Source organism: Rhea americana, unplaced genomic scaffold, assembly GCF_003343005.1.
Source record: "Rhea americana isolate MKP2758 unplaced genomic scaffold, rheAme1 scaffold_15, whole genome shotgun sequence".
In the NCBI taxonomy this organism is placed as follows: Eukaryota; Metazoa; Chordata; class Aves; order Rheiformes; family Rheidae; genus Rhea; species Rhea americana.
The window spans coordinates 6,998,525-7,025,724 of NW_028185594.1; the positions used below are offsets into that span (position 1 = coordinate 6,998,525).

The following is a 27,200-nucleotide window of genomic DNA, read 5'->3' on the forward strand; positions in this document are numbered from 1 at the left end:
ACTTTAATGCATGGATACAATGGTMATGGGACAGAGAGAAGGTGCAGTATTTGGTCTTCCATTGGCATTGGAAGAATCTCAAGGGTCTTATCTGGCCAGGAAGACTGGACATACTGTATTCTCCCGCGGAGTACAGGTCAAATCTTTTCTGATCTTTTGGCATGATATAATGCACAGCTTCTGGGGAGGTGAAATGCAGGATTTGAAATGCTTACTTGACAAGTAAATTCTCCAACTTGTGTCATATAGGAAGACATATTTAGGTGGACGTAATCCTGTCCTCAAAAATATAATTTGATGGCAAGTGCTCAGTCTTCTAGGATCAGGACCAATGTTTGGCYTTTGTATGATTTAAGTATTGCCATTTGTCTTGCTCGCATGTTCTTCAAATTCATTTACTGACTTTGTGCATTTTGCCTGTCATTCCTCCTACTAGCTTTCCCTTGGTGTCCTTTCAGATTTTGCYACTTATTATTAACTTTGCTGCTGCTGGTGTAACTTTCTTTTTCATTTGAAAAAATGCAGCTTGGCTGATGATACCTGGGAGCAACCAGTAACAGCTAAAAAACCACCAGAAACAAAGTGTAACAGAGTCTCCTCATTTTAGATGAAGCTGCTGGACTTGAATCTCTCTCTCTCCATTTATTACTTATTTATTTATTTATTTTAAATTGGCAATGATGTCCATACAACCACAGGCCTCTCMTATCTATTTTTCCTTGGGTTATTTAATTAATGGTGTTCTAGTTAATGCTGTTAACTAGAGCCCCAGTGTTTAAAGAAATCAATACTATCTTCAGTCACCTTAGGTGTCTTATGTTTATACTAAGTCACCCTAGAGAAATAGCAATAATGTAACAGTGAAGTGAAAGAAAAAGCCTTCCCCCCCCCAACCCCGTGTCTTTGTTTTGTGAATAGTTTGGCAGTGCAGCACTGCTGAAATTTGAGTTCATTGCCATTTACTTAAATACGCTCTAAGCCTATCTCAGTTTGTGTCACCAAGTATGCATATGTTCGGTGCAGAGCTGCTTAATGAGCAAAATGTGAGAGTGAGAGGAATATAGGCCATGGTTATTGGCAAGCTTTTCCTTGCTCTAAGAAACACTGTATCAGAGTGGAGGCAGGCTGTTGGACATGTTTTCACCCAGAGCCAGTAACAGAGCATCTGAGACAAACATTCTTGATGGTATTTAACTGGGTATTTTATCGTGGAACTATATTTGCATATACTGTGCAAGATAAGATACTTCATGTTTTTAGGGAAACCCAAAGATGTCAAAAATTAAATGCACACGTAGCACAAGTAAGGAAAGCAGTTGATGTTTTTGTTGGATGAGAGGTGTCCTCCTTGGAGCTGGAGTTTTACAAAAAGCTGATCCTCATGATTTGTGTATTTTGTAATCTGCATCTGGAGGATTATTATTTTTATTTTATTTTTTTTTAAAACAACCTGAACTTTACTTCATAAGTTTTGGGAAATTAATATTTTTTATTAACTGAAAAATTGATGGGGGAATGAGCATCCTTCAGGATACTTTACTAGCCAATTCAGTGCAGAGAAAGCCATCTTTGTCTCTTCTTTGTGTTCAGTGAAACACAAATTTGGCTTTTAGGTTGAAAGAGAATACCATAACATAAAATAATTGGAATGAATGTGATAATATGAATTATTGAATAAATAGTGTATTATCAAAATAAAAAATTGAGGAGGAATTTTGAATCGGATGAGAAAAGCACTACAATGGAATGCAGATGAATGTGAGATTTAATTCAGCGTTAACCCTTAGTCAACATGTAATTCGGCTTAAAAATTCATTGATTTTAAAGACTCAGTGAAATTTGTGTAGTTTTAGGCTCAGTGAGCTACTAGAATTCACTCTACTTCCTTCTTGCATCATTCCTCTGGTTTGTTGTGTTTCTTGTGTGGAGAGATTCAGGACCTGTGTCTGAGGATTAACAGAAGTTTTGAATAATTCATTAGTCTGATAAAAGGGCATGCTGCAGGAATCAGCAACAATGGTGTCTTTGCTCAGCAACTTTATTTCTATTCCTTTTGAAATTACTGTATTGGAAAATATCAATGTAATGAATACATGTGGTGTCAGTGTAAATGTAAAGTAAAATTGTAATTAGCTTTGAACTTTTGCGAGAGAGAATGTACTGAACTTAACTTGCATGAAAGACGGGGAGGTGACCAGTCTCCTCCTATAAAACTCCTGCTAAAACTGTGTTCTACTCCGTAGCTGTACTGTTGGAGGACTCTATCCTGGGTTGAAGATCTCCATGATGGTTTACTTGGCTTAACTCAGTACTGAGGTATTGGATTTGTTCTAGGAATATGAAATCTGCAGAAAAGACCTGTCTTTTTTTTTTTTTTTTTTTTTTTTCCCTCTCCAGGTGAAGACTCATGTTTAACTATGTGCTCCTGATTGTACTCTGCAGTAAGTTCATGAGAATTTAAGTAATGTCACCAGACAGTAAATTGATCAGAGAAGTTCATGTGTTGAGTTTGGCCTTTGCTGCTGCRAATGATGTGACTTCTTATCCTTCAGAAATAAGATGGGTTCTGCTTCTTTTATCACTAAGATACCAGATAATTGATTCTGTCAATCTCTCTTAATTTCCTCTATGCATCTTTTCACTGCATGAAGATCTATATTATCCCTCACTGCCTGTCGTGTTAATTCTTATTTGATGATTTTTGATTTTGTAGATGTATATGCCTTTTCATGCCATTACTCTTATTTTTTAGCTATTTCAGAATTTGTTGATGCTAACAGGTAACAGTAGTCTTGTGAGTACAGTCTGAGTCTATAGCATACACTAAGCTAGAGCTTGACCTAAATCAGTACCCTTCATCCTGAGGAAAGCACCTAAATTTTCGCTTACAGAGCGAAGAATACTGTGTGCTGTAACTAAATCTGCTGCCTGACCTTAATCTATCATTTTATACCTTTCTTCAGTCCAAATTTCAATTTTAACAATATTCATCTTTATTTTGGAACCCTCTGTGTGCTGGTCTGTCTGTCTGTCTTCTCTTCCCCCCTCCCCATACATGGATACTTCCTGGATCATTTCCCATGAAACTCTTGTTTCCTGTTTCAAGCAGTCAAAWTTTTTAATTCCCATATATTCTCTTCTGGAAGTTGACACATTCTCTCATCACAGRCATAAACCCTTCTCTATGCTGCATAGGTCATGCACCTTTGAGAACTATGGGACACTCCTCTAGATAGCATCAACCATTCCACTTCGTTTTGTTTGTTTGTTATACTGGTTGTATAATGTTTATAGTAGCATGAGTGCTTATTAGTGAAAGAGTGTAAGCTTTTAAGAATTAATAACAAAGGAGGTCCAGGATTAAAATTTATGAAAATATACTTCAATCTCCTTCATGGGAATGAGCTTCAGTGTACATAACCAGGCAAAAATTGCCTCCTAAGGTCGCTTTCAACATGAATTACTGTATGATTCCATTACATATGCAGAAAAATAAGCCTTCCACACACACACACACACACACACACACACACACAAAGGCATCAGAGACAACTCACTCGTTGTTGGCATATAAAATATGTATGACTAGCCAGAGCACTTCCATCTCCAGGGTGGCCTTACTTGTGAATATTCATGCATCCTCTTTTATATAAAACAGGCTTGTCAAACTAGCATTTATCATTGCATAACTGATGTATTAAACAAGGAGACAGTATTTTAGGATATTACATGTGATTTGGATTTTTTTTTTAATAGGGAAACTACAGAAGAAAATAAAATGACAGATGCTCAATTCAGAGAGAGATAATTAACACCAAATCCTTTGTGGTTGAGTGGATGGGTAGAAAATATTTTGCAAGTAACAACTTTAAAGATTTTTACAATAAATAAACATACATTCTAGGCTTATAGGATGCTGTTGGCCTTCTGTAAGCTTACTGAACATGAGAAACCTATTGGGTATCTAAAGACCAAAAAAGTGCCATATATTTGGCCCTCCGATTTTCCATAGCAGTAATAGATAAGGTTAGACTTCATTCTGCRTTTTTAACCAAACAGGTACAGCTTTTCAGGCCTGAGAGGCCTGAGAGGAGAAGATAGTTTGAACCATTCTTCTGGCATACAGGTAGTGCTGCGCACTGGCAGGCTTCCAGCGYAAACCTGCGTGAAGTTCTGCCGTGGGCTGACATACACGAGTTACACAGATTCCTGGAGAGCCCAGCGTGTGTTCCAACGCAGGCTGCAGCAAGCCTCGTGGTGTTTTGAGAGATTGTTCTGTTAGTCCTCTGCTATCTGGCCCCCCCCCCTTTCTCCCCCCGGCAAGAATTGTTTCTCACTCTGTCTAGGTAGAGCTAGGTCCCTGCTTGGGGACCTTGCTCGTTTTTCTGACGCGTGAAAGCTCTCTAAACGGCTGCTTAGCAGGTACCTGGAACTTCACTGTTTGTTCCTGAAATGTCAAAATGATTTTTTGCAAGTCCGTTAAAGCTTGATATGCCAATGTAACTTGGATGTAATCTTCCATAAGGCAATCCAAACAGAAGACTCCTCAAAGTTGATGCTTATGCAGGTTCCAGTCTGTAATCTGTTTGTTTGATAGTTTTTCTTCCTGTGGTTTCTCTGGCTCCATACTGAGTGAAGTTCTCTGATTGTGTCATTTTGAGAATGTATGTGGGCTATCAAATTTTGAGAGAGCTTTACAATCACAATTTAAGCTGAAACATGAACATTGGATTGTTTCATTTCCTATTTTTACCATAGCTCAGGAGATGAAGATAAATGAGACACAAATTCCATCATGATGGACCAATGTAAACAAGTAAATTGATCTTTAAAAATATGGAAAAATAAACGTGTTATACTTCAAAAGATAAACTTTTGAAAGTTTGAATATAACCAAATCTAAAGGAGTCTAATTCACTTGTGTCATACATGCTGAGCTTAAAAAAAAAATAAAAAAATAAAAAAACACCCAACAAACAAAAAAAAACACTACCTCAAACCTGAACAGTTTAGAGCATTCTTATCATTAGCTTTACAGAGCAGGTATGCTATAGTAAGGACTTTTAAACAGTAGAAGTTGAACTTCTGAGAGCAGAAATATTTTCTCAAACTGAATCGGACAGTTTCTTCATGACTAGCACTGTTACTTTTGTGAACTTCATGCTGAGCAGCCATGGTTCTGAATTCTGACACAGAATAAATTATGGCATATCCACACTCAAGAAAATGGATAATTCTCACAAAGTTAAAAAGTATCAGGTTCTTATCAAGTATAAAGTGGCATAGCTCCATGGAAATGGGTCAGGTAAACCGTGATTTATGTCAGTCTGCATATTCTTCGAATATGGCTAAGAACTGTTCTTACAAGGCATTTATATAAAATATATTTTCGAGGTGAGTGAGAAGTTACTGTATATTATATATATTTAATCTACTCAGATCAGTTCTTCAGGATTTTAATTTTTCTCCTTTAAAAGTTCATCAGTAATGCTGAAAGTCACACGAGTAACACCTTTTTTAGATTTCAGGGTATGATACTATTGCTTACTGTGGTTTTGGAAATACAAGGTGCCTCAAGATCCAGATTCAAGATGATTCAAGATTATAAACATAATTTTAATTTTGGTTTAATTATGTTGATACATATGATGTTGGTGTGAGATATCTTTATAGTTTTGGAGTATTTTGYGTATGAAGCAAAACAAGAAAGCGACAATATAAAACTGTATTTGTAATTTATAATTCCCTAATGTTTCATGTTGTTAGAGGATGTTAGAAAGTACCAGCAAAAGAAATAGGAAAAAAAAAAAAAAAAAAGTAGGGGGGAAATGAACTGTAGGACGTAATGCGTTGGGTAAAATAATATATGGGATAAGGGATTGTTATTATACAGAAATGGATGTAGTCTGCAGTTAGTAGTTTCTTTCTTGTCAACAGAACGTTCAAAAATGTTTTGAATTAAATCCATTTCATTCAGACATCTTTCCTGCATATTTTCATAACTTACATGGAAGCAGATTATTTTTGTATTGTATMATATTTTGTGCTTGTTCTACTGTTCAAGGGGTGCCTTTGATTTTGAGGAGCTTCTCTTTCTTCTGTTATGGCAATCTATCCTTGTTACCTATCTGTCCTCTTGTGGGATTTGTGTGCATTCTGAATTCTTATCCTAAATACTGGTAAATGCAGATACTGCAGTGGCTTGGTGGTGGTATATGTCTAATCTATAGGTGTAACCAAAATATTATAGTTTTGAAGGGTGAATAAATACGTAGATCAGGTAGATGTTGCAAAATCTTCTTGTGGAGGTCTCCAACAAAATGATTATTAGAATGTGATAGAAGATTAAATGCATATTCTACAGAAATGAGAAATAGTAAGGAATGTTTTAGCATAATTTTGATGCCAATAATATTTTTTTTATGAATTAACATTAGAAGAGTGCAATAGCACCTACCAAAAATAACTTATGCATTAGAATCACTTACTGAAAATGGTTTCCCATTTGATCCTGAGAAGATACACCTCAATTATAATAAATGTATGGGTAGCTTAGGGCAAAGGAATTTCCCTCTTACCAAGGAACAAATGATTTGTTGTCCATAAATGTATTTACGTACCTCAAAAATAATCCTTGATGAGTGATTTAGTAACATTGTAAGAATGAGTCTCTCAAAAACTATTAAATATTTTTGGAGGCTGAACTCTAATAAATTGCTATTGATGAGTCCTTCATACACTTGTTAGTGACTCTTATTATCTAAAATTATATTTAGCAGTCTGTACCCATTTCCCACTGAATTTGAACATATAATATTAGTTTTGTCTGAGTGAGTGCTGCGTAAGGGTTGTGTATTTTAGCATCACAAACATGTTAGCAGACGAGGTTTCTTGTCTTTTTGGTGATAAACTTAACTGGAGCAAGGGTCTGTGCCTGCAAATCTTCCTGAAGCATCAGAGTACAATACTCCAAGGGCAATTTGGAATCCCTGGAGGGAAGGTATTAAATAGGAAAAGCTAATGTTGAGATGTGTCAACTCGATATACAATTCTATTACATTTTAACTTCTGAATCAATTGTAAGCTTTTAAATTCTGTAACTGTCTTGTAATTTTCATTTGTGTATTTATATAAGTGTATATGTATGCATGTAGACACAAATATTGTATGTATAGGGATCTGTGTATGTTTGTGTAGGTGTGTACGCAATACTTGCATCCCTTCTGTTTACTACAAGAAATCCCAAAATCCAGAACTGAAATATCATAGAATTCAGCCACTTAGAAACTTGAATTGCTGTGGTTACTGGGACTAAATTCTTTTTTAACTATTCATTAAATATATATTATTTAAATAGAAAAACATAAGAATATTTTCTTCCCAGTTTGGCTCACACACTGTCGTGGTATCTCGGGAAACACTGCAACTGATAATTTATTTCTAACTCACTAATACTAGACTTATGAAGAGTTTACTGGCCACAGCAGGAAAAGATGCATAATTTAAGAACGATGTTGAATCAGGATGGCTTTCTGCTCGTTGCAGTAGACATCCGTGCATAAAACAGCTTTGAGGTTACACTGATTTTGTGTCTGTGTGTGGTGAGGAAATACATTTTAGGAGTATGACTATAAATAGGAGCGAGTAGAGGATGTCGGGTGTGAGGCGTTGCAGCCTGCGCGCGCTGTGCCGGCGAGCTCAGCAGCCGAGGCTGGTGCTGGCCGGGGCTCGGGGGCTTCCGCAGCTCCCGGGCGCTGGTACCGCAGGAGGGAGGCGGTGACGGAGCTGATGTGGTCAGACCCGGGGCCTTTGAAAGAGGCTGGAAAAACATCCTATGAAGAAAGTCCCTGGGAAGGAAAGTGGAACATATTTTTGTGTGTTTAAACACAACTGATTTTTACTGTAGTCATGTCCTGTTTGAAACCTGATGAAATCTGCAGCTTTGTGAGAAAAGCTTGAATCTCATATTTTCTGGTTGGCTTGCTATTGAGTAAATAACTCATTGATGTCCTCATACTGCRAACTTGTATTTATTTTTCAAAAATGCAGTCAAGCTTCATTTGATGAATACGATTTATTCTAATAAGCTTTTGTGAAAACAGATTTCATTTCTTATTATCTCTTTGTCTCAATGTGACCTGAGATACATTCCTATCTAAAAGTCATTCTTATTACAGAGTACCTTCTTTGTTGGCTATCTAGCACCATTTTAGGGGCCAGTGTGCACATAAGCAGAACTTACTGAATTGTAGAAATAATGTTCTAGTCTAGATTTGACACTACTTAGGATATAACTCAGCATTGTGGTCTTAGCTGTATAATGACATAATAAAATTTAGTAATTGAGTTTAAGTTGTTTGAAGGTAGATTTTCAGGCAAGTATATCTGGAAGCGTTACAAGTGCTATGCTGGTATAAGYGCAATGGATGCAGAGAATGGAGTATGAAATAACCTGCTGTAATCTCACTTTAAAATTTTTTTCTAATTTTTATCAGAAAATTGCTATTGAAAGTATTACACACTAGTCAGCTCTTGATATGAAATGAAGAAGCACTGAGATTCATTATTTTAGTGTCTTGGAACAACATTACAATGAAAACCTGAAGCTTTTATACTCTTGCTGGTGTCCTTAGCATCACTCTAGTATTGCAATAGTTTCACTAAATGAAGTGACTAACACTTGCTAAACAGAAGTGCTGGAAAAGGGTCTTTACTAATAAGCTGTGAAAAGCCTAGCTTGTGGACTCCACTGTGTGCATCAGCTTCTGATTAACTAGTTGTCCTGTGATTCTGAACATCATTTGTATTGTGGTCTACACCGCATGTTTGATTCCAAGGTATTACTACAGCCTTCAGTATTGCAATGCCACTGAAGAGCAGGATGTTTCTAGTAATGCATTTTTACACAGCTTTGTGCTACTAGGCCCTAGGTCTCTTATTGCAGATAAGTTCACCCGGGAGGCTTGGTGGCGGGGGTGTGTGTGAGGGGGGGTTGGGGGTGTTACTTTTTTTCTGATGGGTTTCACTGTTCTCAGGGGGGCTCTGGCTAGTCTCTAAAGCTACCAAAAACCTGTAACTTATCTCTCTCTCAAACAGCAGCAGATTGATGTAACTCTGTGTGCTTTTTTTACACTCTTATGTTAAAAAAAAGAAAGCTTATATTCTTCAGAAATGGATAAATTATTATGTAATAAACCCTCTCTTAATATCTAATAGACATCAGTGGATTGGAATACCTTTAGAGTTAACCCCCTTACGAATAAGCACACTCATCATTCTGACTGTATTTCATTTTTTTTGAGAATACCTGTACACACCAGGAATGACCAGAGGGATAGTGTAAGTAATAGCAGAATCAATTTTTAGCATATACATAATCATAAATCATAACCATTTACATGACATACCTCTCTATGTTCATATTCTATTTGAAACTTACTGTGGATATTCTAAACAAGTAATTGATTGTACTGTAACTGACCTGAAGAAAAAATAAAGAAAGAGTAAACTCTATGCCTAATGAAAATGCTGATTTCCAGGCCTGATCAATGAAGAAGTAAGGTTTTTTGATGAAATTGGTTTTGAATCAGTATATTCAGCCAGGAATGGCTTCCTTTTTCTCTTGTCCTCATTAAACATTTAAAGCAGCCTAACATAAATTCAGATTCAATACTGAAAAACTGCTAAGACAGAAGGAGATTTGAGTCTAAAAGGCAACTGTTGTACGTAGTGCTTCTCTCTCCTACTGCTAGTAGATCCATTGAGGCAATGTAAAATTAAATTACTGTTGATTTATTCTTGCTGAATAGCTTCAGTTCTTCTCTYGGATTAGAGAGATCAAGTTCATTAGATGATGCGCTTACTGAAAAATAGGARAGAGTCTTCCTAAATCCTGCTACGTTGTAGCTATGATTTTAACTACACTGGAAAGATTTGTGTAAGTTCACAGTAAACATTTTGAGGAGGTTATAAGAAAAATTAATTTCTTTTTGAGGAATAGTTTGTCCATCTGAGATAAAATCAATTAATTTACTCCTGTAGCTTACAGTAACTGCATAGTTTTGAGATTTAAAACAGTGAAAAAATGGTTACAATAATTTCATAAAAATTATTTAAAGGAGTTTCTGAAGAATAATTACATGTGTACAGTATGTTCCAGAGTTTCCCCCTCTACCCCTGTTTAAACCTGTATTTGTTTCAATAATATTTAGCATGAGACTTCTAACTAAATTCTCCAGGCTTCTGCCAACTCACAGAAGTGGTACTTCTGTTGGTATGGTACTTTGGTCTGTTCTGCCTCTCAGCTTTGTGCTTTTTCTCACGTCAGTTTTAAATAAATTATGAGATGGTGTGTGGCTAATGTTTAATAGCATGCCAGAATAAAGATTCCAAAATATTATTTCCTCAAAAAACTTACTTTATTCTGAAATTTTTGGCTTAAAAAAGGAATTTTCTTAATTTTATCTCCTYTAAAATTCCTGATTTATTTTTCCTTTTTTTCTTTTTTTTTCTGTCACTCTACTGAGCTTAATTTTGGAATAAGTTTTCACTCAGTCTTTTAGGAGGCAGCTTTATCTTGTGCAATTTTCATAAGTCTGTAGTATTGATGTGCTTTCAGCATGTAGCTTGGTGCATGGTATCTCACCTATTTGAACTTCGTAAAGGTGAGATTGCAGCAGATCTATGAAGACTGGGCATCTGTAAAATTTTAAAGCCCAGATGGGAGAGTAATGTAGTTCARGCATCTTTGGGTTAGGTGTTAGCCGAGGTGGAGGAAGGGAGTGGGAAGTCTGTCTGTAAGGCAACAGGATCATGTTTTTTAACGTGTGTATTTGAACTCCTTCAGTTAGGTCTAACTTTTATTATATCTAACAGCAGACTCTTAGCTCTAGACTGTACATAGGTTTGGTCCTGGATAGCTGACCACCAAAACAGAGGAAAATGTCCCTTAAGACTTCTAATAGTTTTCTGCAAGACTTCAAATGGAGCAGGACTGAAATGGTCTTTCTCATGGTGGCTTTACAAAATACGATTTCCTTCTCTCTAAGGCAGATAGCCTCACCAAATATCTTTTTAGCAGTTTTTAAAAAGAAATAGTAAGAACAAGGAGCACAACATTATAATACAAGGTTTTCCTATGCCTTAACTGGAAAGCTGATTTTCTTCRAATTTTTCCTGTGGTAGCTGTTACAGATTGATACTTATGGTTGTGAAACCATGTGAAAGCTGATTTTTGTTTCCCCCCTCATGGCCAAAACACAACAGTCATTCAGAAGTGAAGAAGAAAGAGGAATAGGTGGTATTTAGACTGGGCTTGGTCCGAGTATTCTGAATGGAGTTTGAAGAAAGGCTTTTTAGATCTTGATACTTTGGTTTCTTTTGTAGTTAAAATGGAGATTCTCCTGGTGGTAAGCATACTGCATGGATAAAGTTTTCTTGTTTCTTCATTTAGAAATAATTGTTTTCCTTGAATGCCACTCCAACCTGGAATACTGTGGCAAAAAGAAAAAATATGTGGAATGCTGGCATCTTTCCAAAATTTGATTTATATTTTTGTAGCCCAGTGTTTTTGAGAAATTGGTCATTATCTTTCATGGTGCAGTCAGAAGAAACTTTCAAGCTTTCAATATCCAAAGGTTAACTATCTTTTTGAATAGATGTATTGTTGCTATGATTACAGCTYTTAATAGAACCCAAAGTAGAGAGGCTTCACTTTATCCCTGTATATGCTGAAGAATTTGTTCTTCATAAAGCTTGTGCAGGAATAGGATATTCTAGTACCTTAGTCAAAAGAATCTGCATTCACTTAACTGTGGAGCTGGCCTTTGAATTTCAATTACAATAAGAGGKTGTAACGAGAGTGAGATGTTCTTAATGTAGCATTTATGATAGGTAAAGCATAACACCAGCCCCATTAGGGTTGCTTGAAAAATCCACGCTGACTTCGATGTGATAGGTTTACACTTAGTCTTTTAAACAGAGAATGCGAAGCAGCTCAGGAGCATGTTCAACTTCACTCGGGAGTTTTCATTTCTAATTGCCAGTTTGATGCATGTGCTTTTAATAGAAAACGTAGCTCTATTCCCCTAGTCTGGAAGCTCTTGCTCTCTCTTTTTATCCATACATCTTTTGCCACTTTGCCATAAAGTGAAGGAACACTAATTAGGAAATATGAGTGAAGATTTTGGGGTGGGGGGGGGAAGTCTCTTGTGTAAGTGTTGTGAGTTTAATTCTGAAAGGAAGAAGATTGCTGGGAAATTGTTTTACCACTAATAAAAAAAACCCAGCAGCGGTAAAAATCATTGGAGCTGCCTGTATACATTTAAGCACAATCTTTCTCTGCAATCTTAGTYTCAGCATGGAGAAAAATATTTTGTCTTCCCCGTAATGACAATGAAATGTGGTGATGTGCGTTATGTGTGGTTAAAATTCATGCTCTAAATTATTTCTTCATATTATTCTAAAATTACACTGAAAGAGTATAATTTGGCTTTGTTRAACTTTTCCATAAATATAAAAGCTCAGAAGGTCAGAGTTCTATGCATTAATTAGTAGTACTTCAAGGTATTATGTTTATTTTGAGCCCTGGCTTGTATTGTACAGTTTTTTAACAACTGTATTTTGAGGTGATAGTTTTGCTTTGCTTATTTTTAGTACTAGTAGGCCAAATTGTGTAGCGTTAGCAAGATAAATTGGAAGAACCATAGAAACATGTTTCAGTTGTTTTGAGTGAAAGCAGTAGATGAAGTTGACAGAGACTGCGTGTAATATAAAGAAAAGTTGCAAACATTAGAAGAAAAAGAAAGTTTAGATCATAAGGATGTTGAAGCTTCATTAAAAACAGTTCTGTATAAAGCTGTTATACACAAGACAGCAAAATGTAATTTTAATCTGCCTTTTGGCACTTAGTCAAACCAAGATGGTAGCAACTCAAAGCCCCTTGCAATTTAGCTGTGGAAGAAATGGGCTGTTCTCTCGCAGCTGCGGGCCGCCTCTGCTGGSCGCTGCAGTGGGAGCTGCGCGAGTCCTGGTCCAGAGGCAGCAGTGCTGATCTCCTGTACCATGGCTTTGGACCTGCTCCTTCGAAAGGTGACAGCTGGGCGACTTCAGCTGGGGCTGGTGGAGGGGACGGGGGACAGGAAAGAGCAGAAAGGTGTCTTAGCCCTCCTCTCCAGAAAAGCGTGGTGCTGGCTGTAAGCAGGTGCTTACATGGGGCAGCAAGAAAGGTGCCCCATGCAATGGCCATGTTGTTCATGTTGTCCATGTTAAAAAAAAATAACAGTCACTGTGTTTATTACTGGGGAAAGTTGTTAAATGCTTTGAGATAAAAACACAGACTATCAGACATTTATTGTGGGGAATTTGACAGTCTTACCAGATTAGGCAATTTGGATTGTATTTTTACTTTTTTTGGCTTGCTTTGCTGGCACTGAACTGATTCACCAGAAACACAAGAAGAGTGATTTTATCAAAACGAATACTTTGGAAGAAATATGTTTGATTTATTTCACTTTTTTGTTTGTGGAAATATGTGACTGATCGAAGAAATATGAAATCTTCCTTTTGTTCGTTTCTCTGCTGTGAGATATAGTATCTTTGATTGGTGCTGGAAGGGTTGYGTGGTTAGACTTAAACTTGTATAGTCTCCTTTTATGGCATCAAAGGCCTTCAGATTTGACCATTTTTGGTGATTATAGGCATGGGAAAATAATATTTCTATAGAGWGTGTGAAAATAGTTGAAATTCTTTTCTTTGGAAAGAAGTAAATAAGGGGAATGCTAAGAGTATACCAAATTGAGTGTATTTYATGACTGATGACTGTTGTTATATAATTGAAAGTCATAAATATGATGTGAGAATAAGTGTTTGGCAAAAATATTGATGGTTTCAGGCTAGAAACTCCTCCTTGTCAAATGAAGGCTAGAACATCAACACCTTATTTTAGTTCAAGCTTTCCTCAGTTYCAGGCTTTTTTAAGTTCGAGAAAAATGTTGATGAGAAATGATTCTTAAAAAAAGCTTCCCTTAGTAAATAAGCCAGGTTTTATCAGAAGAGCCAAATACTGGAGCATAGTGAAGTTCAAATATTTAATTTAAAGAGAAATTTGACTTTGTTGTATCACTGGTGAAATAAACTCTACACTCTATTCGAATGCTTAATTTCAAACTATTGTACTTTCATATCMTACAAGGCACAGATTAAGTTTTTTATGCTAGGCAAAATGTTGAAAGTAAGTGTGGACTCACAGATTTGTTCTTCTTTCATATGTATGTCTTGACAATCATAACATGGACATTTTCTTCTGATAGTGTCTCTGGTTTGCAGATATGGGATCAGTTTGGATGGACCCTGCAAAGATTTACAAGGATAAAGAATAAAAAAACCCATAAAATGTGGTAGGAGGAAGCTTTATGAAACAATTTTAATGAAGAATTATCACATGTAACAGAGCTTCCCCCTCTTGGTTTTTAGGCCATGACTTCTCTTCTGACACAGGTGTATTTAATTGAAAGTTGGCTGTATTTTCCTGATTGCCATGTTCATYTCTGTTAGTTGATTCCGCCCCCCCGCACATGGAAAACACATCATCCTGTTGTGTCTAATAACAAAATTAAGTTGCTTGCTCCTGTAGCTTTAAAATGTCATACTTGGTGTCTGCTGAGTTTTTTGTTCTCTGGTATGCTTACTCTGGTAGACAATGAGTCACAAGCTGTCTGATCTTATTAATAACTTGTTGACTTTTAATTTTTAATTTCAAAGTCTACCTTTGTAAATATACTGTATTTAATGAATCATTAGAAATATTCTGCTTCTCTAAATATCTAATTATGAGTTCAAGGTAGATTTACTAGGTTAATTCATGGACTGCATACAAAACGTAAAAATTAACCAACAGCTTCCTATAATTCTCTGTTTATGGGAGGATGACAGCTTTTCTCTTAAATAAAACATGTCTCTGGATAGCAGTATTTCTGACGCAGAGTCTTGTGCATAATTTTGTGTCACTGAATTTTAAAAATCTGATATTCTAGTAATATCTATTAAGAATGATAAATCATTGGTAACAAGATCAAGATTATGAACTCTGTCAGTACTCTTCAGTGGTTTTTTTTTGTATTTATTTTGAAAGTAACTTTAAATGTTTACATAGTTACAGGCAATAAAATGCTTATGCCTATCAGATACCAATCTGAAACTATGATGATGGATGCTATGGGGGAGAAGTTAGGTTAGGCTTATTTATAGCAATTCTCAGTTAAATGTGTTGAGAGGGAAGAATTTTAGGTTCTTAGTGTATCATACTTTGAAAGTTTTTTTTATTTAGTTTTCGTCGTTAAGATTTTGTGGGTGCACTCTGATATGGAGCCTTGAAATAAATGGAGGAAGAATATGTACCCATAATTGGAAAGTTATGAAATATCTATTTAAAAGGAACTATCACTTCTGTTGTTTTTGTATTTATTTAACACAATAATATTCGGTCTAGAGATATATCCCTGGGATTCTCATTACTCCAGAAATTTTATTTTGTGCATATAAATTCCCTCTGGCCGGTGCCTACCTGTTTACCACTATTTTGCTCCTCTTCCTCCTCCCTAGCATAGAGCATAAAATCTGCCTCATAAGAATTTAAATTCTCCTCRAAAGACGCACATTCTTACGTGGGATTGATGTTAGATATAAAATTAATTTGTATTTCCAGTATATCTTCTGCTTCTATTTTTATCTAGAAAAATGATAATTGTCTATTATGAAATGTAGGGTGTCTACACTGTTGTGTTAACTAATTGGAGATGGTAATACTTAAAAAAAAAAAAAAAAAAAAAAAAAAAAAAAAAAGAGAGAGAGAGAGAGAGAGAGAGAAACTGTTGAATGCCTGTGAGATGGTTGTTTGTATGAAGCTGAATATTCCATTGCAGATCTATTAATAATAGAAGAGTTTAGTTGTATCAGACTATGGATTAATAGTAAGATCATTCTGAATTACAGGTAAAGAGAAATGTCTGCCTGAGCTGTGGGTGTTATCCTTGTTATGAGCATATGCTTACTGTTGTTTATCAGATATGATATGCTCAAAATATAAATCAGAGAGATACTTAGAGAGTAAAATAATATTTGCTATACAAAGTACACATTTGGGCTTGTTTTGATCTATGATTAATAAAACAATGAGATTTTTTTTTTTAATTTCTTTTTGCTATATTAGGATTTGAAAGCCCTAAACACATTGTGGTTTCAGCTTTACCCCTAGTGCAGAATCACCCTTTCATTGTGGTCCTGATCACAAGCTCTCTGCAATGACAGAGAGGCTCCCATTCTTTTCAGCTAGCTGCTGCATGGTCAACATTTATTTATTTGTGTACTTGAGCTTGCTCATTTAATGTTCAGGGTAAATATCCTTTGGCTCCAGGTGGGACTGCAGCAACATTTTGCTTATCCACRCTGTTAATGGGCAATGCTGTAATTAAACTGAACTGTGACTAAACTGTATATTTCTGTGTGACTCACCAGATATGGCAGAAGGACTTGTTCATCCTTTAACACAGAAAAGGATCCTCAGTCTACATGTAGGTCGTAAGATGGCTGTAAAAGCTCATGTTATGTTTGGATCTATTTGGTTGATTATTGACCRTTAAACGTAGACTGCTTCCACAAATACACCATTCCTTAATGCTTGGAAGTATTTTCTTCAGGAATCTTTTCCATTCTCATGTGATTTAAAATGCTTTGTCTGGCCAGGAGCCACCTTACAACAGCATCTGTGGCATTCTRTGGTCTCCAGAAATTTTATATTGCTTGTTATATTGTGCATATCTTAATCATAGCATTCCAGTAGTCTATAGGTAGCAGAATGTACTATCCTAAGGGCTTGAAAGAATTTTCAGTATGCCTGATTTAAAAAGAAAAAAAAAAGAAAAGAAAAAAAAAAACCCTCCATATATTTCTTATTGTATTCATAGCTGAACGCTGGTTAAAATGTGTGATCATGGGGTGCACATATCTTCTTACTTGGGCCATGTAGTCCCTGCATGTTTGCAAGCTTACCCAGGTGTCCTTCTGCCACTTGGGCCAGGAGACCCTCTCTGTTCTCTGATGTATGCCAGATAGAGAGCAAGTGGAACTATTTGGAAAGTGAAATAAAAGAATTACAGGCTCTGGTTAGCTCCACAAGGTTGATAATGTAAAATGTAGCGAGAGTGGCTTAATATTCTGACCCTCCAGAAAGTTTTGCCATGGGTCTATGATAATAGCTTCTGATCTCTTAATTCCGTGCCTTGCCCTCTGCAAACTGCTCTGCCAACTACTAAGTGTGCTGTTAACACAGTCTAACAGTTTATAGATTTGTTTTTGTGTAACCCGTGCACCTGCTGGTCGGAGCTGAGCTCGAGTAGGTCAGCAGGCRTTACGTGGTGCGGAGGCTGCAGTGCTGTGAGCTGTAAGGGCGATTCCAGACTGAGCACAGCTCTGCTGGGTCCTCCTGCGCGCACGCAGGCAGCCTCTGCTCCTCGACGTAGTTCAGGGCCACAGGGATTAGCTACATCCCAGAAATACCACTGCATTTCATAGCARAGATGGTGAGTTTTAACACTTCATGTTTTGTGGTCATATGATTCTTTGGTTTTGAAATTTTGAGTCTTTATTTGTGCAAACCCCTTGTCCTTACTTATTACAAAATAAGTATTTGCCTAATTTCTTTGAAGGCCAACATATTTTAGGGTCATCTCCCTTGCAGCATATTTATTAGAAGTTAACTGATACAATCTACGTTATGTCAGTATTGGAGGTTAGTTCAACCATTCTTAGTCTTTTTAAAATGTARACAGCAGTTGGCATTACTGATGTGTGCTGGTGTCTTGCAGACTGTTAAAGAAAGGCTTTGTAAGTGAAGCTTTTTGAGCGAGCAGTCTAATTCCTCAGCATGTACAACAATACTGTATTTCAGCAGCAGACCTGTGTTGGTTCTGGACATGGTTGTGATGGTAAGAATAGCTGATTACTCCTTTGGTTAGTATTTGTGACTTTTTGAAAACCTTCCTGGTTAGTACAGATACGTGTTAAATATATCATGAAAAAAAATCATTCGAGTTAATGTGTAATAACAGGACTATATTAAACCACTGTAAAATCTTGAGCTGAGCAGAATTGGCTTCTGTAACCATGCTTATCTCCTAGGTTCTAACATATGTTTTTTCCTTAATATTACTGCTCTGTCTAGTAACTGGTATCCTTTTGCAATTCCAGCCTCCTTCCTGAGTGTTTGATGTTGGCAGCTGCAGGATTTGTCAATTTGAGGTTTGTGTATTTGTGTATTTGTTACAGTGTGGGCAGATTGTTAGTGAAGTAGGACAACATCCTCCACTTCATTGGGCTGTTCCTATTTGGGAAGCAGAGCTTAAACTTACCGCTGTGGAACCTCATGGAAGACTGTTTGCCTAAATCTGCCATTCTCTGTTGTTAAATTACTGTAATTACATCATAGGGACAGAATCAGCTAGTAGYAATGATTTAGTAATATAACTGTAATAATATGGGCACATTGATTATTAGGTAATGGATTAAAAGAGCAAAGCAGTCTGAAACTGGATTGAAAACAACTGACTGACTAGAACTTTGTTCATATGGTTTAAAATAACAGCATTGTAATTCTAGCAAACCATGAAGTCCAGTCTATAGCAGGTTTGGTTTTAATGATTTCTCTTTGGTTTTGCTTAGTAATAGTCTGCAACAGAAGGTTGAATGTGACAGTGAATTTGGCACAAGTGGATGCCTGACACACAAGCAACAGAATTATCTAACCAGAAAACTGCATTGCATCTTACTTTTGGGGAAGGTCATCCTGTGAAGTGAACTTGTAAATGTCCCTGCATTGCTCTATATTTCAATTAACAGGAAAAAAACCCCACAGTATAGTTCTGGATTCTTATTTAAAGAATGTAATTTTGATCAAACTGTACATATCTATTTCCAGTTAGGCTTTTGGTTTCTAGGGTAAACRAAAAGATTTCCGTGCACTTCTTGGGATATTAAGAGACAGGAGGAGATTTGCGCTGGCAAATGAGAATGAGCTGCCCCCTGCAATGCAGTCCTGATGCGAGTTGGTCACCTGACTGCCAGCTTTTCTTTTTCTTTTTCTCCTACTCATACTAAAAATAATTAAAAGCGTAATAGAAAACCTATTAGATGAATCTGATTTTACTATTCTTGGGGGCAGGTTCTGTCAACAGACATCTGCAAATTGGTATCCAGGGAGAGAGGTCCTTCTCCTTCTTTTATCATAGTGCTATAGTTGTTGTTCAATTACATAAATTACCAGCTAAAGTCTGTGTCCCCATTACAGATCATTTTCGTAAGTATATCTAGCTGAATCTGCTCCAGCTCATTTTTGTGAGGTAAGAAAGTAAGAAATACTCAAATATTTTTCAGACAAACTGGTAWTTTGCAATACCAGTTTTACTTTGTTATGCTGTTCTCAGTTACTAGTGGGAGACGGAGGAGAAACTCGTGGGAGGGCCATTCGGAGCATTAAGACTTGGCCTGTTAATGCCTGTGTCACGGATGCTTCTGCCTTATGTGAAATGTTTGTGTGACTGGGCAGCCCCATGTTTAAATTAGGAGTGAATGTAACTGAATGCAGCTGCTTTTCCTATTTTGTAGCAGTAGGAAGCATTTAAGAGGCAGTTGGGCCATGGGTCAAGTATATTCCAACCAGGTACTTCCTCTGCCAGGCTGAGTACTTGAATCTGCACCTAGTTTTTGTGCTCTGCAGAATGGAAGCAGACTATATGACTCCTCTGAGTAAAACAACTGCATATCTTTTAATTAAAAATAATGTACTTGCAAGCTGGTAGCACTCTGAAGTGTATTCAAAATGCATGAGCTTTTGAATAGTTAAAGCATTTCTGTTTTACGTAGATTATTTGTTCACATTAATTTCATTTTCCCTGAAAACTTACTGGAAAGTTGGATACTTCCTTGGAGTAGCAAAAGGAAATAGTGCTAAATTCAAGAAATAATGTGTAATGTAGCTGTAACAATTTGGGGAGCCTGGGTGTAGATTTTGATGTCTTTTCAGAATTAGCAGCTCCTTTTGGTAATGGATGTGAGACTACAAATGTTGTGTTGAATGTATGGGTGGTTGCTTTTCCTTCTGGCTTGGCTTTCACTGTGAGCTCATGTCCAGAGGGTAGTGATAGGAGAAATTCTTGTGCTTGATGTAAGGTTAGYACCATATTGTTAAAACTTTATGAATAATATTCAGATAGTGCATAGAGACAAAAGGACAGCTACTCTAGGACAAACTAGATATTTCAGTCTGAACTTTGGCAGAAGGAATAGCTTGACAGTGAAATGTGCTGCTTCCTAGGCTCCCTTCAGGAAGGGAACTCCAAGGTAAAGATCCATTGCAGCAATGTCAGATCTCAGAGTCCTCATATTCTGGATGAGGACAAAAATAACAGATTGCCCTAACGTAGCAGGTGAAGGCGCCTAAACTATGCAAATAATAACCATCCTCCTCCTACTCCTCCCTGAAAAACCTGGATGCTCAGAAAAAAGATGCTTGTTGAAACCTAAAATGCATCTGTGGATACTAAGGAAACAAAAATAAGGAAGAGGTATTTGGTGTTCGGTTTTTTGTTGTTGTTTCCTTGGTTCTGTGTATTTCTAGTGCTGAAGTAAAAGTGTTTTTGAAACACTTGGGAAAAAAATCTGTCTTTCTGATCATTCCAACTATAACATGCCATCAGAAAAACAAACACAAATCTTGAGTTTTACTTGGATGAAATTCTAGAGGAGAAGTGTTCTCTGCCCTTAATTTTCTGAGCTTCTAGTAAGTGATGTGAAATTWACTCTGAATTAGCAGTGTTAAGTAGTTGTATCTCCATGAAAAAYTCAAATTCTAAATCATTTTCACAAAGAATAAGCCAAGGACATTCCAGTGAGAATCATTGTCACATTATCACGATTTTTGTACTGCACACCTGAAAAAAGATGTAAATGATAGTAGATAGTATAAATACGTTGTATGTTCTGATAAACTGATTTTAAATTGCATGAAAAACTAAAAGCTAACTCTGCTATAAGATTTTTTCTGTTTTTATATCTGATATAGGTTTAATTGGATATTTTCTATAATATGTAATAGAGAAAATTCAAAATGAAATCAAAATTATTTTTTAAAATATAGCATTCAGAATATTTTAAAATGCTATTAGGATGTAGCATGCTGTGATTTCTTTGTTTGTGTTCCTTTTTGTCACATAGCGTTAGCAACTGCCTGTTGAAGAGGTGTGTTTTGATCTAAAAACACCAAGGTTGTTTTTAAAACATTAGGACATAAACCAAATTGTCTTTAAAAAGAAATGTCCAACAAAAAAAAGTAGTGAGTTTAGGCCTCTAGTTGACATTGTCTTAATTTCTGTTTGTTTTTGGTGGTATGTGCTCTAGGGTTTCTTGACTGTATTTATAAACACTGATTTCAATCAACTTCCGTTTCCTGATGCTGTAGCGCCTACGCCCTGGGGTGGATTTGTGTAGAATTTTGCTGCATTCCAGAATGTGCTCATGCTGAGCCAGAATTAGCACTCTATTTATTAAAACCTTTTGTTTATGTATATCGGTAGCATGACTTGCTGTTTTAAGTGTATGCCAGAAAACAAAGAGCATATTTGGATTTGTTAGGTTTGGTTTCCTTTTTTTGGTTTACTACTWCTTTGGCGGGATGATGGAGGAAAGTAGAAAATGTATGCATTTTTTTTAAAGAAATACTAAGGTAAAAAGTAAAGATTTAAATAGTTATTGAAGTTTAATTTAAATTGAGTGTTCAGATCTTCTGTTGTTCCTATCTAATATAGGAATTGCCTCCAAAAAAGATTAAGGTCTTTCTAAAGATATAAATTGAAAATGGGGACTAGACTCTGGAGAGATGCGTGTGCCTGTTAGTAAGGGGGTTGAGTGAATTGTGAAGACAGGCACAATCTGCTGCAGGTTCCTTCAAAAACAGTGACTGAAAATGGAGGTATTCAGAATTCTTTATGCCCAGATCCCAGAGGATTTTGTGCAAAGATGAGTTAGAACCAACGTCAACAATGTAAAAACGCACATCGAGGGTCCTTTAAGCTATCGCCTGTTTGTTTGTGTGAGGAAGATGAATGAAAATTGTACAGCATGGAGAAATCCAGTGATGCRTGTCTCTATTTTTAGCTCTACTTATTAGTAACTCTGCATATTTAATAGCTAAAAGCACTAATTCATAATGGAGTTCATCTTTATATAGCCCATGTTATATTGTTGTCTTTGTGTTCATTAATTGTTCATTTAGATGCTGAAGGATTTCCATTTCATTTAGCGCAGAAATTGGGCAAAGAAGCAAATACAACAGTAATCCTGCCCTCCCCCCCCCCAAAAAAAAATGTAATCGCTGAATTAAATAGTGCGTTGTAATGTATATTCCAAAGGCAAAGAAGCATGGCCAATGATAAYTCTATTTCTGATTATTTCTACATGCTAGTTCAAGAAGACAGATCGGACACACGCAAAGCATACCTGGTTACACTTGCATGTGATGATAGTGTAGGTGACTTACTGCAGGAATAYGATTTTTCTCATGTTGGAGTCCCTAAGGGTTCTTAACTATCTCTCGTATGGGTTGTGATTATGTACTGCACACTATGCGTAAGTATATTTTTAAATACAGAAAGCTTTTTCTGTACCATTTTTTTTCCTTTAGAATTGCTTCTTRTCTCCTTGAGAGTTATCAGACTGTATGTGTGCATGTGCATGTGTGCGTGTTTGCACGTCTGTGCTTCGAGCCTGCTCCTTGAAGGAGCTCTGCATGGCTCTGGGTTTCCCTACAGCTGCGTCTACACCTCTGACAGCCTCAGTGATTACACTACAGCTGTTTAGTCGTAGGCAGATAGATTTTCCATTGCATAACATGTGGCTYTCTAAATATCCTACTGATGTTCATGCTACAGCATGGTAAATGTAGGCATCTTTAATGACCTTTTTGTTGCAAATTCATTCATCTGACTCGTCAAATTTTAGAAGAGCGTTTGTCCAGTAGAGACAAGAGCTATCTGTTTTTTTTCCTTAAATTATGAGGCACTCTGTTTTTTGAGTTACCTGGCTAAAATGTTTAACAACATCATTTAACTAGTATTTTCTGTAAATTAAAAAAGCAGTTGGTGCATAACACTCCTGTCACAATAGTGAAGGAACCATGAAACTCTGAGCTAAAATTTATTTCTGAGGCAAATTTAAGTAGTGTGTAAAATTGCTGCAGTTTGTATTTCTTTAAATASAATTGTTAGACTTGGAAATGTTTCTATGTCATTATTATTATCTGATTTGTAAAATACAACCTGAAAATCTCTTCTTAAAAAAAAAAAAAAAAAGTGTTAATAGGCCAGCTGTCTTTTAGAGCTGAAGTGTGTTTTAGGTATTAGAGTGGTGTATGCATCCTGTAAGTACAGAGGGGARGATCATCAGCGCTTCAGTATAACCCTACTGACTTTCTACTTTGATTTATTGGGGCTGAAGATCAGCACCAGTGTATAATACAGGCAAACATACAAATTGGGCTAATTAGGGCTGTATGTTGTCTTGGAAAAATAGCTGCTCATCTTTTTCCTCTTTCAGAGAAAAGTGGCAAATAAAACATACAGTAAAATGTGAACAGTACTAGAAGCTTGACCTCATGCTTTCTTATTCCAAGTTCGCTTTGGCAGGTTATGAGGAAACAGTAGTTTTTAAGAAAGAGTAGAGCTGATATGTTTTATAGCAGAATTTGAGTTGMAAGTCTGTAGGACTTTCCATCTCTGTAAGTTTCTGTAAAGGTTACATTCATMGCTATTTTGGTGGCTGATTCCTTGCAACATTTGTAACTTAATATGCTGAATATTCAGCGTTGTGTTTTAGCATTATGTTAGAGRAGAATATACAGTATTACTACAATAACTAATGAATGTATATGTRGTTTAATTTTTACATTTTGGCCACAAGTTCTGATGTGTTTTGAAGTATTCTGAGGAGAGAGAATCAAAGAAAAGCTAATTAAAAGAAAATCCTAGTGAATCTAGGAATACTGCTATGCAAAATATAATAGTATTGAAAGRTTTTTGCTAATGGAACCTCCCTCCTTCAGGACATAACACTGCACAGTCAGCAAGCAACAGACATTGTCTTTGAACTGAGTTGATTAACAATTTACTACTTCTGCTAGTTTCATGGATGTCTTCAGCAGCTAATTACTTATTGTATTTTCAGGCAAAAAGTTTCATTAAACTGTAGGCAAGCAGAAGTGCTCTGACACTTTATTTCAGCCAAAGAATCTCCTTAAATCTTTAAAGAAATGTGTGTGGGGGGGGGAGTAAAACAGTAAAACAACAAAAAAAATTCCTGATTGAAATACTGTAAGGGTAAAAGGGGCAGGGGAAAAGAAATTTGAATGTATGCTGATAGACGGTTTAAATTAACTCTAGCAACATTTGTCAAATTATTTTGTTTTCTTTCTTATTTTTCTACCAGCTTCRGTCTTATCTACTGATTGTAACTAGAGTGCATGTGTAAGATAGTTGCAAAAAGGTTTAGATTGTTTTTCATTTTACAGTGTTATCGGAGGGGATCAACTGAACTTTGAAAAGGAGAGTCCATTCCTGCATTTYCTGATAACATGAGACTCTCTAATCAGACTCTCTAATCATCAGAAATCTGCCTGGTCTGTCATTGTTTGATATTATTTCAGTGAGTGGAATTAACATTACATTGTAGAAAACTGAGCTTATACAGCTTGATAACAGGAAYGATTGTACAGGATATGCAAGGTGGAGCAAATGGGGTTTATTCATACTTGTGTATTTCAGGGATTCTCATCAATATAGAATGTATTTCCAGTTATATAAATAAATTTATGTAATTGCTTGTGGTGTAGTGTGTGTGTGTGTGTATATATATATCTCTCTCTATATACACACACTACCTTTTAATAACTGCCAAATAAATACTTAACTCAGGCTTTCTTAAATATCATTAAAATACGGTTGTCATTCATGGATCTGACACTCATGGAGTAGTACCTATATTGGTAGATGATGTAGAGCTGGAAATGAAACTGCAAAACAATTGTGATAACAAGTATTAAATAATTATACTACTGCTTGTTCAATCAAATCCATTTTTTTAAATAGCTTTTTGAATCTTGTCTTTATTGGTTTAGCAGTTCCTTTCTTTTTCAATAACAAAACKTTCTTTGCTGTTTACTAGATTTTTTGCCATTATACTCTTTCTTCTTGTCAGGCATTTATTTTCTTTCCTTGACAAAAACAAATGCTGAATTGTTCTTTGAGTTCTSTATTTTGGTCTTTACTATCTCTTGTGGAAAAAGCATTGGAAGAAGAACGTTGTTTGGAGAACTCTGAGCTGGTGCTGCAGAGGTCTGAAAGACAGGAGGGAATTTGAAGAGGTATACCTGTTTTAGTAGGTTCTTACAAGCTTTCACATACCTTGGTGTGAGCATTTTACATTTTATTCACAGGATAACTAGATTTTGAGCTTTCCATGTAGTGGCAGAATAGTTTCTCTTAGAGATTATATTCTGTTTCTCCTTTCCTCCATAGCCTTTTGAAAGGGGCTATATTTGAGACGAATTGTGTGACCTGGCATCAAAAGGCTAAACTGAGAGCAACTGTCCCAATACTTGATGGGAAATTCTTCAGGACAACCAATCAACAGCAACTAGAAATGGATGTATCAGTGTCATGAACACAGAAGATCAAATTTCTGGCAGTGGGGATTCACTGGGGATGAATCAGAAACTTGGTCAACACAACAGAGACTGAGCCAAAGGCAGCTGAAAACTGTGATGTTTGCCATCTGTCAGGGGGAAGATAGGGGTTGTGCAATACGTATGGGGCATTGCCTCAGGGAGATTTTAATATACTAAAATTTTGGTCATGTCTTTTTTTTATGGAAATATGCTAGGTGATAGAGTGTACCTGGTATATATTTGTTGTTCTGCGCARTTTTTTCTGTTGCGAATCCCTGTGAAAGAGACGGGGATGAGCTTTAGGCCAGTGACGTCCTCTTATGTACCTAGCTGTGCGAGACTAAGTTAAATCTGCAGACCTGGATGTCACAGCTCTGCAGCCATGGTAGAAAGGATTGTGTGAACTCTCCGTAATCTCTTCAGTTTAGATTCAGATAGGTTGTCCCAGCTTTCTGTGTTGATCCTATAAGCCAGGCTCAGTTAGCTTAAAATGAATTAGTTACCCTGTCTTAGCAGTGCAGGAACATGGGAGTTATAAACATCTTCAATTATGATAGCTACTTTCCAAGAGAACATTTCTCTGTGCTGACATAACAGCACTCTAAAGTCAGTTTAGGGTGCAGTAAATGCACCCTAATACCAATAAAAGCATGTCAAGTTAGCTAAGGATACAGCTTTTTACTCGGATAAAGCCTTTATTTGAAAAAATATTTGGAAAGAATATTTCTTTTTGAAAATGCTGGAGCTGTGGCATCACTGTCATGACTAGCATGGTAGCACTTCTCTGATAATAAAATTCAGATCTTGCCTTGGATCTCTTCTATAATGTACTGCATTTTCTTGAATAAGGACCAGGCTTGAGCACTGGGTCACAGCTCTAAATTTAGCCCTCAAATGTAGGATATTACAAAAGTGCTCACTCAGCTATACCAGTTTTGAATGCTAGACTCTGGATATGTATTTATGACATTTTCCAAATGTGTCTTGTTTTAGCTCTGCCTGTGCTTAGATCTTCTGCGTACTGACCACCTCTATCCTGAAGTTTTTGTGTGAGGATTGATACAGTAAGTTGTTCTGAAAGCACAGCAGTGCCTGATGGGCTCCTTGGCATGGAGTGCAGACCTGTCAAAAATAGTCAGAACCCACCAAACTGCTACTTCAGAATAATGTACTTGAATAATAACTCATTCCTGATGTAAGGAAGTCGCAACTGGTGGGATCGAAGATGTAACCCTTAGTCAAGCAACAAAGCTAATGGGAGGGGTGACATTTGTTTCTGTCTAGATACAGAAGTATATAGGGCAAATGAGCATGTATATTACAAATGAACTGTATGAAAATGTACTGAAAAGRTCTAAAAGGTCTAAAATAGATGTTCTGTTACACTCCGAATTAACTGAACCAAATAATGACCAAATAATGTTCCTCATAGACG

The 27,200-nt window shown here is 36.4% G+C and overlaps 1 protein-coding gene across 1 annotated transcript in view; it reads left to right on the top strand.

Annotated features, from left to right (window-relative positions):
- Positions 1 to 2,402: 2,402 nt before the first annotated feature.
- Positions 2,403 to 27,200, top strand: part of HECW2 (HECT, C2 and WW domain containing E3 ubiquitin protein ligase 2) — a 150,583-nt gene continuing 125,785 nt past the window's right edge. Inside the window, exon 1 of the mRNA XM_085299492.1 lies at positions 2,403 to 2,441. The gene's annotated coding sequence lies outside the window, so the exon portion shown is untranslated. The remainder of the gene's footprint in view (positions 2,442 to 27,200) is intronic.